This window comes from Sus scrofa, chromosome 1 (genome assembly GCF_000003025.6).
Source record: "Sus scrofa isolate TJ Tabasco breed Duroc chromosome 1, Sscrofa11.1, whole genome shotgun sequence".
Taxonomy (NCBI): Eukaryota; Metazoa; Chordata; class Mammalia; order Artiodactyla; family Suidae; genus Sus; species Sus scrofa.
In genome coordinates this window covers 255459691-255466821 of record NC_010443.5, presented here as the reverse complement: position 1 = coordinate 255466821, position 7131 = coordinate 255459691, and positions in this window count along the sequence as shown.

Below are 7131 nucleotides of genomic sequence, written 5' to 3'. Positions count from 1 at the left end.
GCTTGGCCCTTCACAACTGAAAATACACAGCACTGCACAGCTTAAGCACCTGTTCAATTTGAATAGTTTACTCCAGGATTAAATCGATTTTTACTTCAAAACCAAGACACACCAAGCTTCAAATTTCGTAGAAATTGAAAAAAAAAAAGCCTACTTTAAAGAGAAAAGAAAAGGTCACTTCCTGATTTTGCTAACATCAGGAAACAACACTTCAGGACATCTTTCAGTGTCAACCTCCACCCCCAGTGAAGTCCAAAAATCTAACACAATCATAGAACAGAGGTTGGACTTCACATGAAAAAAGTTTGAATAACTCAGAAATGAGCCATCCTTCTCTTCAAACATAACAGATCCCAGACTAAAAAGTTTCCAAATTTCTGTCTCTTCCTCTCTACACCTTCTTTTTCTCCTTTTCTCCAAGTTAACATTTGTTCATCTAATTCTTTATTCACCAAATAGGTTCCTAGAATTCATCAATGTCCTTAGACATCTCTATTCAGGGTTCCTCTCCGCTTCTACTTCTAGATGTGTGTACCCATATGCTCATATACCAGGAGGCCAGGACAGAGGGAGGCAGAGAGCCAGGAATCCAGAGGCTGGATGACAGCAAGAGGGAAGGGGCCAAGGAGAGGAACAGGCCTGGGATCTCTTTTCTAGGACAGGCTCGTGTTTAGACCTCATTTATGAAAACTTTTTAAATGGTGATTTCCCCAATATTATGTATTTAAAATGGATCTGTTAGGTAGACATAGAGCTTAAACATTTATTGGGGGCTAGCTAGGTGTGGACATGCACAAATCACTTCCTCCAGGGACATGCTGTGTTCTCAAGGCGATGACAGTGTATCTGGGGAGACAGAGCCTTAGGTAGCTACCTAGGGTACAGGTCATATAATCACATAGGGTTACAGCAACTTGCTCTGCCATCAGGCAGACCTGTGTTGGAATGTCAGCCCCATCACTGACTAAGAGTGAAAACTTGGAAAAGCCATTTGGCAGCTCCTAAGTATCCTTATCTGCCAATGGGAATAATAGTACTCATGGAGTAATCGCAAAAATTAAGTGAGATTATTAATGTAGTGTGTGTATAAGTGTAATGAGCTTATTAAATACAGGTGGTGGTTAATCACACAATTATTATTATTATTGTCATTAATGATTAGAGGTAGAAGTATGCTATGAAACCCTCCAGAGAAAAGAGGGACTCATTTCTTACTGGAAGTTGGGGGTAGAAGCTCAGAGAAGAGACAATATCTGAAGAGCAACTCTGGAAACAACCGTGTTGAGCTGCTGAAGGAAGAGACACAAGATCTGATGTTGCAGTGAGGATGCTCCCTGCATAGAAGCAGGGTCAGGGGAGGGCGTGGCAGGCCAGGGGGTCAGCATACACTGCACCTGGAGTGGTGGCAAGGTTTCAGTGGGATCAGAGGCTGAAAATGAAGCTTAGGGGATGGCCAGGGAGGCCTTGAAAGGAAATGCGACCAGGGTTTCCGTGGGCAAGGGGAGATGCCAAAAGATTTTACATTGGGAAAGAATGACAGTGAAATGACCTATGGAGTTTGGATGGATTTTTATTCATTAAACTACTGTAGCCATCAAAGAGTTCACCTCAAGGAAGCCTCATGGAGAGGGATGGAAGAGCTTGAGTTTCCCCACTGTGCAGAGGACAATGCCCTGAGCCATCTATTATTAATCAGACATATTATATTATAATTACTTATTTAATTACCCAGCTCACTCACCTGATCATGAGCTCCAGGAGGGCAGGATGATGTCTGCCGTGTTTGCTGTTACAGTGACAGTGTCCAGTACACAGTAAGCTCCCAGACGCCCAATGGATGATGGACCATAGAACACATTATCCTCTATTTTCTCATATCTACATTTTATTGATATGGAAAGATCTTTAGTCAGCCTGCAAAAGGTGCAGGCTCATCTCTCCTTCTTGAAGGACAACTGAGCTCTTAAGGACCATATAACTTAGGAGGACTCGAGTCCTTCAACTTTACTGGAAGACGCCAGAGGCTAGGGAAGTAAAGTTCCTTTTTTCCCTTGAACTTCTCACTTCCCAAGTTATTTATCATCAGCTCTGCTTCACTGAAAATCATAACATTTCTTTTTAAATACTGCAGTAGTTTTGCTTGTTAAAATGGATCTTAACGCTAATGCATTACAAAGCCACACTTTAAATTCATAGAGAACAATCTCTGCCATTTGAGAATATGTTACACAGATCTTCCTCGACCTGGGATGGAATGACATCCTGATAAACCCACTGTAAATTGAAAGTCAAAAATGCACTTAATACACCTAAGCTACCAAACATCACAGGTTAGCCTAGCCTACCCTAAACATGCTCAGAACTCTTACATTAGCCTACAGTTGTGCAAAATCACCCGACAAAGCCTATTTTATAATAAATGCTGAAAATCTCATCCATTTATTGAAAACCATATCACAAGTGAAAAACAAAATAGTTGTTTCCCTGGTGACCATGGGGCAGACTGGGAGCCGCAACTGCCACTGCCCAGCAACCAGGAAGGGGCACCGCATATGGGAGCCAGGGAAGAGGTCAAAATTCAAAACTCGAAGTACAGTTTCCACTGAGTTTGTACCACTTTCACACCATTGTCTAGTCAAAAAAGTGTAAGTTGAATTATCAAGTTAGAGACGGTATATTTCAAAGCATCTATACAAGCAACAAAGAGTCCACTTCTCCTTTTGAACTCGACTACTTTTAATGATCAGAGAGTTATGCAACCCAATGTGTTTTCTTCTCTGCCCTGGTTATCAGAAAGCTGAGAGGTATATATGTTGTGCTCAATGGCTGAAACCACCATTAGCCAGGGTTTCTTAATCCACTCACTTTACACTCTACTTTTATATGCCTTGTTTCAATGGCTTCAGTTCTTATATATCTATGCATTTCTTTTAAGTTGCTTCAAACTTTTTAGACAGGAATAACGTGTGTATTCTATACATCCATGCATATATGTGTGTGTTTATTATCTATTAGTTATAAGCACACACATACATCCAATACTGGATGTGTATCTATCTATATATTTCCCAGCTGTCTTGGGCCACACCTTACTCTCAGCTCTCTCGGTCTCACTGAACATGACTTAGTCATGTAAATATGAATGAAGATTTTAGAGGAGAGTCTTAGGAAACACATTTCTGTTCCTCTCTCCAGATCCTTTCTTTGGTTATTCTGTCTTGAATTTATTTTAATAGACTAAACCAGGGATCAACAAAATTTTCTACTAAAGGACTAGACAGTAATAGTTTAGATTTAATGGGCCAGGAGGTCTCGGTTGCAACTACTGCTGCTGTAATGCACACAGAGCCACAGACAGTGTATAAACAAACGTGCATGACTTTGTTTCAATAAAACTTATTTATAAAAATAGGTGGCAGGTTGGATTTGGCCAGTGACCGCAGTTTGCTGGTTCTGCCCTAAACCTTCTACCATCATATCTGTCGTCACTGGATCCTCTCAGCAAAGTGTCACTCTGGCCAACTCCAATGTCCAATCTATCCAGGATAGTTGGCCTCAGCAAAACTGAGGCCTCTCCAGTTAAAGGGACAAGACCCTTTAGCAGCCAGTTTCACTGCATGTTTCATTGCTTGAAAACAACCTAGGGTTTTTTCCTCTCTCAGATAACAGTAGTTTTAAAATACTATTTATTTTTCCTATATACAGTGATCACCACAAGAGAACTTTAGATAAATGCGGCAAATATGACTCCATCTTCAAAAGCAATATCTTTGCAGCCTATAGCCGCATTTGAGGTTAGAAAGAGGGCCCAACCAAGGGATAGGAAAAATAAGTCTTCATGCCAACATTCCCCTCTTCATGAGCCCTCGCTTTTCTCAGCTGCACTACAGGGTAGGGTTTTACCTGCCCAAAGGCCAGCATCTGGATCAGATGATCCTGTATAGGTTCTTTCTGGAAGCTGGACTCTAAACTCATGATTTCCAAATGGTCTCAGAATTACAATTCCCTTGGGTGCTTGTTAAAACACAGATTACCAGAACTCAGCCTGAGTTTCTGATTCAGTTGCTCTATGGTAGAGCCCAAGAATTTGTAGCGCTACCAAGTTGTGCTCTTGCAGGTTCAGGGATCACACTTTGGGAACAAAGAATCTGTCTACACTTAGAGATATCACAGTCCCTCTTATGGCGAGGCAATGGCAGGGGAGGGGCTCCTACAGCTGGTTCCTCATTTTTTCAAAATGGGGTTCCTTCTTGAAGGGATAAGAGATTAGTCCTGTTTGTCCACTGAGTCTCAGCTGCTGCAGTCACCACTTGGCAACTAATTACAGGCTGAATAGGGGCTGGTGGTGACTCTCATGGAGCCATGGTGGAATGTAAAAGCCAATGGGTGAGCCATCTGGAGAAGGACAGGGCCAAGGGGGACCACTGAGAAGGGAGAGGCAAATATGCCATCACACAATTCCTTTGCATAAGCCGACTTTCTAGAACTTTCTCTTTCCATAAACATAAAATCAACACAATCATGGACTGAAGTTTGACCATACATAGGCCCAGCACCAAGTAATGCAGGGAATCAGATGAAGACTGGAAAAATACAGACAGCCTTCAAGAATTCTCAGTCCAACAGGGAAGGCAAAACTCACACATGTTCACACACTTGACAGACATCAAGACAAATAGATAATGAGAGGCAATATTATGTGGCATGAAGACAGAGGGCTGTGGAGTAAGGATGCAGGTGGACGGGAGAGGCCTGGGCAGCTTTCCTGGAGGACTGGGCCAGGCTGGGGGCCTCGAGGGTAGGAAGGCTCCAAAGCAGCGGAAAATAAGGAGCACACAGGAGAAGCCCGAGTGTGCCTGGAACTGAGCAGAGAGGGGATGAGAATGAGCACAGGCACTTCTGACGGTGTCTCTACCCCTCCTCAGGGAAACTCTCTCACATTATATCCACTCCTTTGTCTCAGTTTCCTGATTTGAGGATGAAGGGTTTTGAGCTAAATCACAAGTTTCCAGATTTTGCTCCATGTTGGAGAGACCCCAGGGCATTAAACGGTGAATGAGCAGTCGGGGCTCAGCCTCCTCAAAAGGGAGTGCCTTTTTACACTCACTGTGCAGTGTCGCTTCCAGAAAGGATTTGAAAATCTCTCAACAAGTAACTCTACAGAAGCTCTTTCATTGATTCTCTGGGTGACTGGATAGAGAGGGGAAAGAAGGCAGTTAGCGCCAGGGATGGGCCACCAGGAGGGCTGGGCGAGCCTCTGCCACAGCTTGACAGGAGAGAAGAGTTTAGAACAATGGTGGTGAGAATTAGGGAACCACTGATGATTCTTGAGGGGAGGAGTGCCAAAGGGAGAGGAGTGAAATTGGGCCAACAAGCAGCTAGGGAAGCAACCTGATCTGAAAATCTCAACTGCTCAGAAGGTTCTGAGTAAAAACAAAGGGTGATTTTTCCCCCTTGTCAGCCTTCCCTCCCAGGACACTGTACTATATGCAAAACGTGTAACTGTAAGACAAACATTTTTTTCCACTGCCCTTCTGAGCCTCATGGGCCTTCAGGAAGACCTGCACTTCAAGCAAAGCCTTTTTATTTTTCAACACCCACAGCTTCCATTCAACAATCAGAAGTTTTCCACTTTCATCAAAGAGACTGCAGAGAGAGGCCAAGGGAGCAGCCTGTTCTCAGCAGCTCCGGGCAGACAACAGAGCCCCCTGCTACCCACTCACTGTCCGTGCCCACCACAGGACACGGCCAGGTACACACCCGCCCCCAAACACAGGCTGACTTCATTCCCACCTCAGTGACAGATCAAATGAACACGTGCACCCACTTCTTCCAAAACCTAGCCCAACCTGGGATCGAGGGGGTCTTAGCTTGCTTGACTGTAAAATGGGTACACTTTATTCCATGCTATTTAGCCCAATAAAACAATTTACCTCTTGACGGTTCTTCCATCTCCAGGATCTATGATTTTATGGATTCACTGGGAAGGAATATCCAGACCACCTCCTACAGTGACCCAACTCGGCTGATGCTCAGCAGCTTGGGACATCTGCGAGGGCAGCAGTGGTAAAAATCCAAGCTTGGCTTTAGACACAGGGCATTTCCTTTGAAGGATCTGGGATTTCTGCTGGCTCTCAGAGATACATGGCAGCCAAAAGTGAGCAGAAAGGGGAGGGTGCAATAAAGAACGGGGTACTTCCAAATGAAGTTTTCAGAGTTACACCCGGAGGCACCAACTATGCAGTGATTCACTTTTTAAATGGTATTTTGAAATGGAGATCATTAGTGACCACAGATGTGACCAGCTCTGTCCTCCAGAAAATCCATTCTTTCTAAATTCCAGACCATTTGGAATGTTTAACCAGAATGGTGCAACACCATCTGCCAAGTCTATTCCCATTCACAGAGTTCTCTTACATCACTAACTCATTTGACCTTCACAGTGGCTGTCCGTGCAGATGGGGAAAAGAGGCGGGGTGGAATGATTTAGACAAGGACCCAAGACCAACGAGGGGGTAGGGCTGAGACAGGCCCTCAGGTTTTCATCCTTCCAGTGCAAAGACATGTTGAATGATTTAGTGTGCGTTCAGAGGCCAGCCAGGGATGGCTTGTGCACCCAAGGCATTTCATTGATCAACATCTGCAACTTTGACAGAGACTCTGTTTATCCTCTCTGATCCTCAATTTTCCCATCTGGAAAAAAGAAATATCTGCCTCGGAGGGCAGAGGTGAGACAACTTCTAAATCTCCTAGCACTGTGCTGGAAACAGAGGATGATCGTTCAACTGTAGTAGTCTCTCTCTCACACTCACACACACACATCACAAACACGCACCTCCTGTCATGAAGGCAAACCACACATGCACAGCATACACGTGCCACACACCCACCACCTACAGGCACAGCACATGCACACACCACAGAGGAACCCCCCACACACATTCTGCACCATTACCACTTCCCCACCCCCACCCTCACTGCCAATTCCTTCCCCTTTTTCTGAGGTTTACAGCAAGTCCAAGTTTATCTGCAAATTTAACAGACTGCAATACACTCTGCAGGAACTTCTGTACAAAAGATCAGTGTTTCTGAAAAGGGTCTTCAAAAGATCAGTGATACTCAGAAAGTATC